Raw genomic sequence first — 12,379 nt, forward strand, 5'->3', positions numbered from 1 at the left:
GGCCGTTTTCTTCGTTGGGTCACTGAAATAGGAGTCAGCGCTCCCTGAGGAAACTGTGTGGCAGAGATTCGGCTTTAGGTCAAATTCGCCCGGCGGTGAGGGCGGGAAGGGGCGTGGTAAATTTGAAAACGCCGGTTGGTTTGAAGGCTTTTGTTATAATCGTCTGTGCAGGGCCTCAAATTTCCTCCCGAGACTTTTAAGCCTCTCACACGCGGTAATGACCTCAGGTCTCCTCACCCGAGGGTCCCGTGAGCAGCCGCAGCTGCGCACGCACAGACGAGGTTTTAAAAACGAGGTTTTATTGAAACACTTCGACTAACGGTTCTCAGATCACAGCTGCTCTTTTAGAGAGCTATTCAAAACACCCAAACTCTAGCACAACGAGAGAATCGGGGTGAGCCCTTGGAGCTGACTTTATTTGAACAGAAGTGAGGCTGAAAATAAAGTATCGAGTTTTTCAGCCTGATTGGATGGATGACAGTTGGTTTCCCTGCACTTCTTCCTTTCTCTCCCCTCTGGTGCAACCAGTATTTAAATAAAGAGACATAGAGATACCAAGTCACTTCTCGAGGACCTAAGTTGTATTCCTTTTTAATAGATTTGCTTACATGTACTGTCAGATTAAAACACAAAGCCTACCACTTCCTTAGACTGAAATAATACTTCCTTTTGAGCTTATTTTTCTTGCTTCAAGCACCGCTCAGATAATGTAATTTAACTTCTTGTCTAGTGTAGCCCTGGATTTTCTTCTTTGTAAAATGCAAAGAAAGCCTTTCCTTCACTATGTTGTAGTAGCAGCTGAGCTTCACTGGAAAAGAAAGTATTCTAATCTAGGCACAAAGAAACGCAGTAAAAATGTGCTAGTGATACAAAGCCTTTTCTCTCTCTGATTAGAAAGGAAGCTGGCAGTTCTACTCAAAAGTTAATGAATAAGCCCAGGAAAAGAAGATCAACATCATTAGCCATCAGGGAAATGCAGATCAAAACCACAATGAGATACCACTTCATACCCATTAGGATTGCTAAATTAAAAAAAGACAGACGAGTATTGAGGATGTGGAGAAACTGGAACCTTAGTACATTGCTGGTGGGACTGTAAAATGGGGCAGCTGCTTTGGAAAACAGTCTGGCGCTCTTCAAAATGTTAAACATAGAGTTACCATATGACCCAGCGATTACACTTATAGTTATAAACCCAAGAGAAAGGAAAACACATGTCTATACACACAAAAAAAGCCCTAAATGTGCAAGTTCGTAGCAGCATATTCATAATACCTAAAAAGTGGAAACAACTTGAATGTCCATTATTTGAGGAATGGATAAATAACCATATTGGCCAAAATAGGAATGAAGTACTGGCACATGCTACAGTAAGGATGAACCTTGAAAACGATACTAAGTGAAAAAAGCCCGTCATAAAAGACCACATACTGTATGATTCCATACATATGAAATGTCCAAAATAGGTAAATCCACAGATACAGAAAGAGAGCAGCTGTTGCCTAGAGTTGAGAGGGTTAGGGAGAAATAAAGTGACTCCTAATGGGCACAAGAGTTTCTTTTTGGGGTGATGAAAATGTTCTAAAATTGACTGTGGTGATGGTTGCACAACTGTAAATATAATAAAAACTACTGAATTCTACAATTTGATTGAATTGTATGATATGGGAATTATATCTCATAAAGCTGTTATAGTAATGATAATAGATATTGAGAAACTCACACAGAAAAAAGAGTTAATGCAGCTGAAGGGTGGCCAGAGAAAAACAATTAGAACAATAAAACAATCAAGGGTAAGGAGAAATTTAAGTATTGGAGACCATTTAAAAACTGTTCTTGAGTAAGACTTGTCTTATTTTGTGCCCAGCAAACAAATATTTGGGTGAATTCTTCTGGAAGACTGGGAAGGAATATGATATTGAAGAAAAAAAAAAAAGAGTAAATAGAATACAGATGAGTTCAGGCTCTAAATACTTGAAACTGGGACCTCCTGAAGCTTGAGAGGCATGTTGTGCTTAAACATCATACTTTTTCAATAATAGAGATGCATTATGTTATCAACTTTTTTCTTTGTTTCAAATATTATATAATAACATCTTTTTTCAGTACTAATTATGTACTAATTGCGCCAATTGTGGTTCAGGAAAATTTGGTCTGTTTGTTCATGTAGTCAACAGCGGAATACTCTGTATTTCAGCGTCAAAAAGTTTTACCATGACACATGGGATAATTTATTGCAGCTCAACTACTTGCTTAGGCTATAATGGGGCTGTTCTCTGAGTTTGTTTTTTTAATCTCTCAAAAAAATTCTTTCATTGAATTCACGACGTGCTATAAGTCAATGAAATAATGTCAAAACCTCTCTCAAATGCAAGAAGCAGCAAAAGTTTCATTTCAAATTTTTTTAAGTTACTGAATAATCTGTTTCTTTCAACATCATGTGTACTCATAAGACAAGAGGGTAGAAAGCTGGCTATTTTTATTCTAACAATGGACTCTCTCAATAATACATCATGGAAAACCACATGAACCTTTTGCAAAGTTGGTTAACAACTTCCTATACTAAGCCATTTCTTGGAAAATTTCAAACATATATGAAGCAAATAAAATGGAGTAATGGACTCCTCTGTATCGATGACCAGTTTTAACGGTTCTCTGTATTGTCATTCTAGTCTCATCTCCAGCACTTGCATCTCTCCACCCACTCCCACCCACCCCCCATCTGAGTTAAGATGCATCATTAGATTAGTACATGACTGGTTGCCTAGCTATGAGCCAAATGAAAGTATCTGAGAACGGGATCTGGTTTGCTATGTTGTGTTTATTCTTGGTCATCTTCGCAAATATAACTATTTTACCCAGAGTAATCCATCTTTTCTGTGGCCATTGCTTAAATTTTGTAACTTAAAAGACCAAACTGGATCACCCTCATTTAACGTGAGTTTGCAAATGCCAAGGTTGTAGACAGGTCATAAAATCTCATTGGTAGAATGAAATAGCATGTCTTCATGAGAATGCATAAGCCAGGTCTTATCTGAATTCCAGCTGTCTGATTTCCGTAACAGTAAAAAAAGGTTTCAACAATACTTACTGTGCTCTAGAGAGCCCTTGGTTCCACAGAATCAGTTTGTTTTGGACTCAGAATCTTTTTAGAATTCTCCTGGTAAATTACTTTGCTGACTTGAATATATAACCCTCTTCTGCCTTAAGTGTCTCCATCTGTAAAATGGACATAATGATTATTAACTGGAAGCTTTGGCTTACACTTTGCTAAATAGTTGAAGAATCCTGATGCTGAAAGTGAAAAAGAAACAGAACTTTAAACTAGTTTCCAGAGAATAAAGCAAATAATGTAGGGCCATTTTCTATTTCTCTTAAATAAGATGGAGCACTTTACCGGCTGCCCCCTTCCCCCACCATGATCTTCCTTACTTAGGCAGAAAGGGGACGGGATTTTCTTTCAAGCCTTGGGAAACTGAGCCACAGAAGTGAGCTCTCTTGCCTGAGGCTTATGAAGCAGTGATGAAAGTCAGAACAGCTGCCAAGGCTCCTATCCCAAGCCCAATATATGCTCACCTATATTACTATTCTTCTAATAAAGAGACAGACCTTGCAAAACAAGTTAATTCTTGTACATTACACCTGCATTCACCTATAACTTCTTTATGGGTACTATAACATTATATAGATGGGGCAACAATTCACCTACCACCGAAAGATGGAGTCAGTACAATTTCCCACTGGTACTGATATTTCATATCATTTGATATATATTAAGCACCCGCTATGCACCAGGCACTGGAAAGAGGGGCATAGCCCTTCTCTTCATGGAGCTTAAATGGCCATGATAAAAGAAAAATGTCAGAAGTGGTGTACTGGTTTCCTGCAGCTGCCATATCAAAAAACCACAAACTTGGTGTCTTAAAACAACAGAATGGACATCTCAAGGGTTAACGTTGTGAACTTTAATAACAATAGTACCTGAGACAATGTTTATAGATTTTCTCAGAATAGTATTTCCTGATCTGACCATCGACTCTGTACTCTTGCTAAACTCACACACACTTATAGAACCTTACTTCAAGTTTATAATTTTAAGGAACTCCAAATCGAAGGTTTCTGCTTTCATAGATTTTTTTAAAAATGTTATTATTAAGTGCTTTTGTAGATGTTTGTTAAACCTCATACAGCAGTTATTAGCATATGGGATCAAGTGAAATAAAACTAAATGCTATTGTACCAAGTCAGTAATAAACAGAGCAGAAAATAAAAGTGCTCTGTCTCCCCAGGGCTTTGTCCAGGTTCTACATCTGTGCTGGCAACAAGAAACTTGTCTATCTTAAAATTCAAGGATTAAAAAAAAAAAAAGAAAGAAAAAAAGAAAGAAATCAAGGATTAAGCATCCCATCCCCAATCGCAATTGTTAAAGTCAAAATAGAGCATTGTAATTCTCCATTTATTCAAAGGCCCTTCGAATTCTACTAACTTTGAATTTCATACTGTAGTGAATCAAATTTTAAAACATATTTATTTCAAGTCAAGTTGCCAAGTATATATAATAATATCACATCAGCTACAGAAATGTGAAAATATGACATTTCAAACTGGAGTGTTTTCTAACAACACTGAGCAACTCTCCAATTCTCAGTGGATCCCGACTGGGTGTCGACAAATTTAACTTAGTTCTGACACTATCTATCTGGAAATAGCATCAGATCCCACAGGTTAAGGACACAGTCCCATAAGACTGACCCCGTTTCAGATGCCAGTTGCAAGTCCAGGTTGTCATTTGCATTTCTGACCAAGTGGCTATAACTAAGGTTCCCATGATCCCCTCAGCTGGTCTAATAATTTGGCAGAATGGCTCAAAGGCTCAGGGAAACATTTATTTACATTTATCAGTGTATTATAAAGGATAAAGGATACAGGTGAACATCTGACGAAGAGGGTGAGGCCTAGAAGGGTCCCGAGCGTAGGAGCGTCTGTCCCTGTGGAACTGAGGTGTGCCACCCTCCCAGCATGTGTTCACCAAGCCCAGAATCCCATCAAATCGTATTCAAGAAATTTTATAGAACTTAATCTCCAGCCTCACCCACCTTCCCAGAGGTTGGTAGATGGGGCTAAAAATTCCAACCCTCTAATCACTTTGGTCTTTCTGGTGACCAGCTCCATCTTAAGTCATTCTATGTTACCTCATTACTGTAAACTCAGGTGTGCCTAAAAGGGGCTCCTTGTGAACAACAAAATACACCCTCATCACTAAGGAAATTCCAAGGGTTTTAAGGGCTCTGTGCCAGGAACCTGGAGACAAAGACCAAATATATTTCTCATTATATCACACAGACATTCACTGATAGACATCACTGATAGGCCTCAGTTATCACACTCAGCATTTGCTTCTGGCCTAACAATGTATGAAAAGTAAATCACGACAACTTTCCCCATCCCCTTGAGAAGCGCTGGCAGGATCAAGAAGGCAATAAATGGCACTAAGCCTCCTCCCAAAGGTCATAATAAACACAATTATTAACTCTCTAATTGTGTGCGGTGCTATGCCATGCTAAATGATTCACAGAGAGAATTAGCTAAACTTTGCCTCTTCTAACAGTTTACAGTCCAAGGCAGACTGGCTGACGCTCATTCACATTTACAGACCAGCTGGACACTGGAATACAAACATTAAGTCAACTCATAAATGAACAAGGCAAATGTTCAGAGATGGAAATATTCCGATGGTTGAGATAAGAGGAGTTGTCCTAAAACATTCCAGTTTCAGGCTATGCAAGATAAAAAGCTTACTATTTTTCTCTCTTCATCACCACATTCATTTACAATAATCATATAAGAATATATAGGTGCCTCAAAATTGTTCCTTAAAATGTCAATCTTTTGTCCATCCTCATTCTAAAACTCTAACACCTTCTAAGGTCATGATGCTTGTAGTAATTGTGTATAGATCACAATTTTCAAATGATATTCCCAGACACACATCCGACTGTCTTTGCTAAAATAAAATAGCCTTTTCTTTTGAGCACTGGAAGATTTTTTTGTTTCAATCGACTCAATTCTATTTGATTCTTATCTTTTCTAATTCAAGGCCACTTTTCATTTAGAATAGCCTCTTTTGTTTGAATGGTTAATTATTTCATCATTTGATGCTTGAAAAAATACTTTCTTGGGAAGTAAGACAAATCCCACTTCACAGGGAGGAAGGATGGATTTAAGAGAGGAATGTTATATTATTTGAGATTTGGCATCTTGTTCAATGAGCCACGACTGAAGAAATATGGGCATGACCAACGTTTGAAACAGTTGTGCTTGATTTTAAATTACTTATGATCTAGTGTATTGTCTGGCTATATGAAGATACAGAAAGAAAGCAGCCATCTGCAAGCCAGGAAGAGAGCTGTCACTAGAAACCTTGATCTTGCACCTTGATCTTAGACTTGCCGGTGTCCAGAACTGTAAGAAAATAAATTTCTGTTGTTTAAGCCGCCAAGTCTACGGTCTTTTGTTATGGCAGCTAGAGCTGACTAATACAGCATGTAAGGAGAAGATTGATATTCTTCTCAAATCTTCTCACCCAGAAGACAAATGCTGTTAACACCATTTCCTTCCAGATCTTCTTTTTCTTTCTCATCCAACATCTCTGTAGTCTTGTATACTTGTCCTCTCATGCTTCCCCCTTCTTCCCAAATTAGTTTTACTGGACATAAAATGTTCTCCCTGATCAAATTCATCTAAATCTGTCTACACTTGAGGCTTTTTTTGTCTGGATTCTGTCAGCATGAGGTTGGAAGAGATGTTAGAAATCTTCTTGTTCAATTCCTACGAGAGCATAAACCCACACTAGTATTTTTTGATATAAAATAAAATTGCAACAATTTGCATCGATTGAGAAAATGCCTCTCTGAATTAGTGAGAAGTCTGAATTATGATAATTTTGAAAGACACATGATTTTAGCACATTCGAGTAAGTGCAATAACTCTGAATAGGCCAAACAAAATTTAGGGAAATTGAAATTCTTGGAAATTTGATTTTATGACTAGATAAATATAATTTCCCCTGCATTCAATAGCAAGTTTATGTCTGTATAGTGCTTTATCATTTTCAAAACACTTTGCCTTTATTATTTATTTTGATCCTCAGCCTCAGAAGTAGGAGAGACTGCTATTACAGTTTCTATTTTAGAGGTAACAGGAAAACTAGTGGCTGACTTGGAATAGGTAAAAAGAAAATCACCCGCCTTACCAGTTTTTTTTAATGCAATGATAGTAACTGCTAACATTTGTTATAGTTTACCAAGTCCCAGGCACTAGTCTAAGGACTTATCATCTATCTTCTTATTTAATGCTTATAATAACCCCTGAGGTTTGTACTATTTTTATTTCCATTTTATAAACAAGAAAATTGAGGCATAGAGGGAGGATTAAGTAACTTGCCCAAAGTCCCATGATGGTCAGTGGTAGGGCTGGGTTCAAATCCAGGCAGTCTGATTCTAGGGCCCATGCCTCTAAACCATGATCTTAACAGCAGTAAGCTCACTATGGATATTTCTGAAGGGCAGAGGCGTTATGTTTCAAATCGGTTAGGAGGTACGTACTGTGGACTGGTATACATGGTTCATTTACTTAGAATTGTTTGCCATGCAATGAGTGAAGACTCCTCAGAGCTGATTGTCCAAATAAAAGCAGGATTCATGGACTCTTGGTTAATGACATGTAACTGTACTCCATTTTTCGTACAGAGGGTTCTGCATTAGATCATTTGCACTCGTGTGACAATACTGTTTCCCCAAGCAGATCGCTGGTATTGAGGTGTAGATCTTGATCTCTGGTTTCTTGCTACCCAATAAAATACTGTGTTTGAAACTGGTTTTTGTCCCATTGGCTGAGGTAAGGAAATGTAAGGATTAGGAAATAAGGCCTCTGGGCCCTATTCTGCCACCAAAGAGCTGAATGACCTCGAGGCCTCAGTTTCCTCAACCTATAGACCTCAAATTAATTTTATCACCAGCAAGTAGCTTTCACTAGAAGATGCAGATGTCCTTATTTTTTTTTGTGGGAATATTCACATAACATAAAATTCACCATGTTAACCATTTCAAATTATACAGTTCAGTGGCATTTAGTACATTCACAATTTTGGGCAACCATCGCCATTATCTAGTTCCAGAACACTTTCATCTGGATGGGAAATAACCGGAGGAGCTAAAATCCGTAGAGGTGGAAAGCGACATTGCTGTGCCATATGGTAACTCTATGTTTAGCTTTTTAAGCGACTGGCAGACGTTTCCATTCTTGCCAGTAAAGCATGAGAGTTTCAATTTCTCCACGACCTTGCCAACTTTGTTATTGTCCATCTTTTTGATTACAGCTGTCCTAGTGGTGTGAAGTCAAGTCTCGTTGTGGTTGTCTCCACTTATGGCTTGTCTGTGTCTGAACTAGACTGTGACTTTGGTGACAGCCTGAACTGAATGTATGTCAATCACCGCAGTTTTACCAGTGTCTAGCTAAAGTACCCAGTACATACGAGATGATGACGAAAGATCTGGTGAATAAAGAATTAACAGCCACAGTTATTTTTGTGTCACCCTCCTAGACGTTTCCTCTGTCATACGTAAGTGCTGCAGAGGCTGCTCAGAAACATCTCTAAACATAAAGCAGTTAAGAAAAGAAATGAGTTTCGGTGTGAAAGTCTCCACATCCAGTTTTTATTCCATAAATTCTCATACAGTGATATTAACATTTTGCTGATCGAAGATTTATCAACAATGCTCTTGTCGTGAGATATTGATTAGGTTGAATGACAGTTTGCTTGCATGCCTGTTCCAGGGACTGCACCTCTGGAGGTGCAGACGGGGTAGGCAGCCAGGCCACAAACAGATCACGAATGTCTTAGCCTGTCTTTAACATCCTCTCTGAACAAATTAATCTCGTCTTTTCTCTCGGATAATGGCTTTCTTTTTGGAAACCTTTCTCTCTTCTTAAAAATGTCTATTCTTTTACTCATTAATCGACACAAATTAAGATCTTGAAGAGTTTCCTCTCTTCCTTTCTCTCCTACAAATACAATGAATAAAACACCTATTCGAAGAACTTCGAGTGAACAGGATTTGGGAGATGTGCTCTGGCAATGTAACTGCTTTTGTGGTTCAAGGCCATTAAGAGCCTGAAAATATAGAATGAAAGAAGCATGCCATTTTTCAGATTGAATAAATAATGCTCGGAAGTTCCAGATGCTTATGGGAAAGATGACCTCTGATGCTTTGGCTGGGAAGCGTGAAACCACTTTGAATTTCCAACAGATCTGGCTTGACAAGGACTGGTTAATCAAGCCCTTAAGCTTTAGATCAAGCGAAGCTTTAGACCAAGTCTATCTTACATCCTGAACTCGAGTAGAAATAGCTATGTTTTAAAAGACTAAATAAGAAATACTGTGGATATGTTCTGATTGATCTCTGAGGCTCCAAAGTTAAGTTCTGACTTTGATTTCTAATATTAGAAAGTTTTATTCATAGCTGGTCCCAATATGAAGTGAGAGATATTTTGGGAGAAATAATTAAAAAGAAATGAAGATCCTAAATCTAAAATTATTACAGTTACTTCATGCTATGGACTAAATTGTGTCCCCTCCACACCCTAAATTCACATGTTGAATCCCTAACCCCCAATGTGATGGTATTTGGAGATGGGCCTTTGGGAGGTGATTAGGTTTAGATGAGGTCATGAGGGTGGGGCCCCATGATGGGATAAGTGTCCTTATAAGAAGAGACACGAGAGAACTCTCTGTCTCTCTTGCTGACATAAGAGGACACAATGACAAGGTGGCCATCTGCAAGCCATGAAGAGAGCTCTCACCAGAGACTGGCCTGGCCTGCACCTAGATCTTGCACTTCCCAGCCTCCAGAACTGTGAGAAAATAAATTCCTGTTTTTTAAGCCACCATGCATACAGTATTTTGTTATGGCAGCCTGAGCAACCCGAGACAGCCCATATATCTATTTATATAATTGTCTGGTGAGATTAAAAACATAAAAAGATTAGTCATATCTATTCCCCTTGGACCCAATCTTCCTTTTGCCTAAATAAACTAAGGTTTAAGCATGGGCCACACAGGGCGTGGGGAAGGACTGCCTGTAGTAGATTGCACTTTTGGCCCCAATTCTTTACCTTTTCCTGTATCCGCACTTGTTGTCATGTGACCTTGCAGCTCCTCTTGTACAGTCTATTTCCTGACACTTGGATCTGGTCTGACCTTACACTTTAGCTAATAAAATGTGGCAGAAATACTGACGCATGCCACCACTGGGCTTAGGACTCTAAGACACACTCGTTCAACTTTCTCTCTTGTACCTCTCCCTCCACCAGAACATTCTCTAGGGTAGCCTGCTAGAGGAGAGACGCATGGAGAGAGCCACTCTAGTTGCCTCTGGTGACATCCATCCAAGATCAGCCAGTGAGCCAGCTCTCAGATCTGTGATGGAACCCCAACAAGACTAACAGAGCTCTCTAGCCCACTGTCCCCGATGTGTGAGCAAACAGGCTTCTTGATATGCCTTCGACATTTTGTAGTTGTTACACAGCATTATTGCTGCAGCAGAGAACTATACATCACCACTATTTTTGGCACTAGATGTTCAACAAGCATCACTGGTCCAGAAACTTATAAATTGACATGTATGCAATTTTTACAAACCAAGGAATTAACATCCCACGAAGAAGGAAAATCAATGAGCAAATGTAGTTTCTGCTTCTACTACTGAAAGCAGATACTTCTACTGGAAACTGCCATTAAGTCAAGTATTGAGAGTGAGTCAGGGTATCCACAAAGAAATGAAAACGGTGAGCATAAAATGCACTCATATACTTGGGAAAATTACGTAATGCTTATTATTTTTTGCTTACCAGCACTAAAGATAATGGAAAGTAGGTTCAAGCAAATGATTGTTGACAACAGAAATATAAACTCAGCCCCAATTAATTAGTTTATTGATCCTTCCAGCTGCAGATAGCGAGATCTACTTTGGAAAAAATAGGAGGTCCAGAGACAACACGGAGAGCTTCTTTCCCTTGGGAGCAAGGTCAATTCAGTTCGTGAGCTTTGAGAAGCTGGACTGTTACCTTGGGTCTGGAAATACTTAGTGATGCTTGTCAGAGTAGAGATCAAGTTTCCCCAGCAGCTCAGTTAATTACCCAGAACTTTCTGTATTGATTGAACTCTGAGACTCTGCATGACTCTCAAAGTCGGGGCTCATTTTATTCAATAGGAGGTATTTTCTCCCCTCTCAGCTGGATTTTCTGGGATTATCAAAAGAGAGCGTTTATACATGCACACGGGAGACCTGGCTTACACATTATATATTTCTCTCATTCAGAGCCATCAGAGCAATTATCTATTTCCTCGAACATGATGTCTTAGGATTGCACAGCAATCAAAGTTAGGATTTGTCATTTTCAGAAGCTGTGGATCTGATCAGCAGGTAAAGCATGCATTCTGTGACCCTGTTGGCTTTCCCATCTGTCCTGGGAGCTGCAGATGATGTGTCAGCACTGAGCTGCTGGTGAGCTACTGTCTAATGAGCAATGGGGAAAAATGGTTCTACTGGGCACAATTCCGCTTAGGGTGTAGTGTTCAGAGATACATAAAATCATGGCTACAGTCATCCATTCCTCGGAATAACTTAAACATCTTTGATAATTATTCAGTTCTTTCATAATCATGACACTGCTAATCACAATTCCTGATTAAATAGCAAGCTGGTCTCCTGATCTTCATTAAAATGTAGAGGCCACCTTCATTCATTGCTGGTGGAAATGTGAAATGGTGGAAAAGAGACTGGCGGTTCCTCAAAAAGTGAAACAGAGTTACCACCTGACCCAGAAATTCTACTCAGAGGTACACATATACCCAAGAGACCTGAAAACATATGTCTACACAAAATATGTGTGTGAATGTTCACAGCAGCATGATTCATAATCGCCAAAAGGTGGAAACAACCCAAAAGTCCACTGACAGACGAACAGGTGACCAAAACATAGTCTACCCATACGATGGAATATATTCAGCTATGAGAAAAAATGAAGCACTGACATGCTATAATCTGGACACATCTGGGAAAGGCCACATGTTGTATGATTCCACTTACATAAAGTGTCTAGAATATGAAAATCTATAGAGACAGAAAGAATATTAGTAGTTTCCGGGGTCTGGGGGCAGGGGCAATGGGGAGTCACTGCTAATGGGTATGGATTTTTTTGGGGGAGTCATTAAAACGTTCTGGAATTAGATAGTGGTGATGCTCGAAGGCTTCCTTTCCCAGCATCTGAGTCAACCAGCTGGGCTGAACTAATAATTGACTCTGGAGGGTGACCGGAG

General features: G+C 39.2%; 1 protein-coding gene across 2 annotated transcripts in view; it reads right to left on the reverse strand.

Annotated features, from left to right (window-relative positions):
* The window catches only part of RNF34 (ring finger protein 34), a 32,544-nt gene that overhangs the window by 16,041 nt on the left and 4,124 nt on the right, over positions 1 to 12,379 (reverse strand). For both annotated transcript variants that reach the window (XM_006910014.3, XM_006910012.3), the window contains exon 3: positions 3,092 to 3,219. The gene's annotated coding sequence lies outside the window, so the exon portion shown is untranslated. The remainder of the gene's footprint in view (positions 1 to 3,091; positions 3,220 to 12,379) is intronic.

The sequence above is a fragment of the Pteropus alecto genome, unplaced genomic scaffold (genome assembly GCF_000325575.1).
Source record: "Pteropus alecto unplaced genomic scaffold, ASM32557v1 scaffold213, whole genome shotgun sequence".
Lineage (NCBI taxonomy): Eukaryota > Metazoa > Chordata > Mammalia > Chiroptera > Pteropodidae > Pteropus > Pteropus alecto.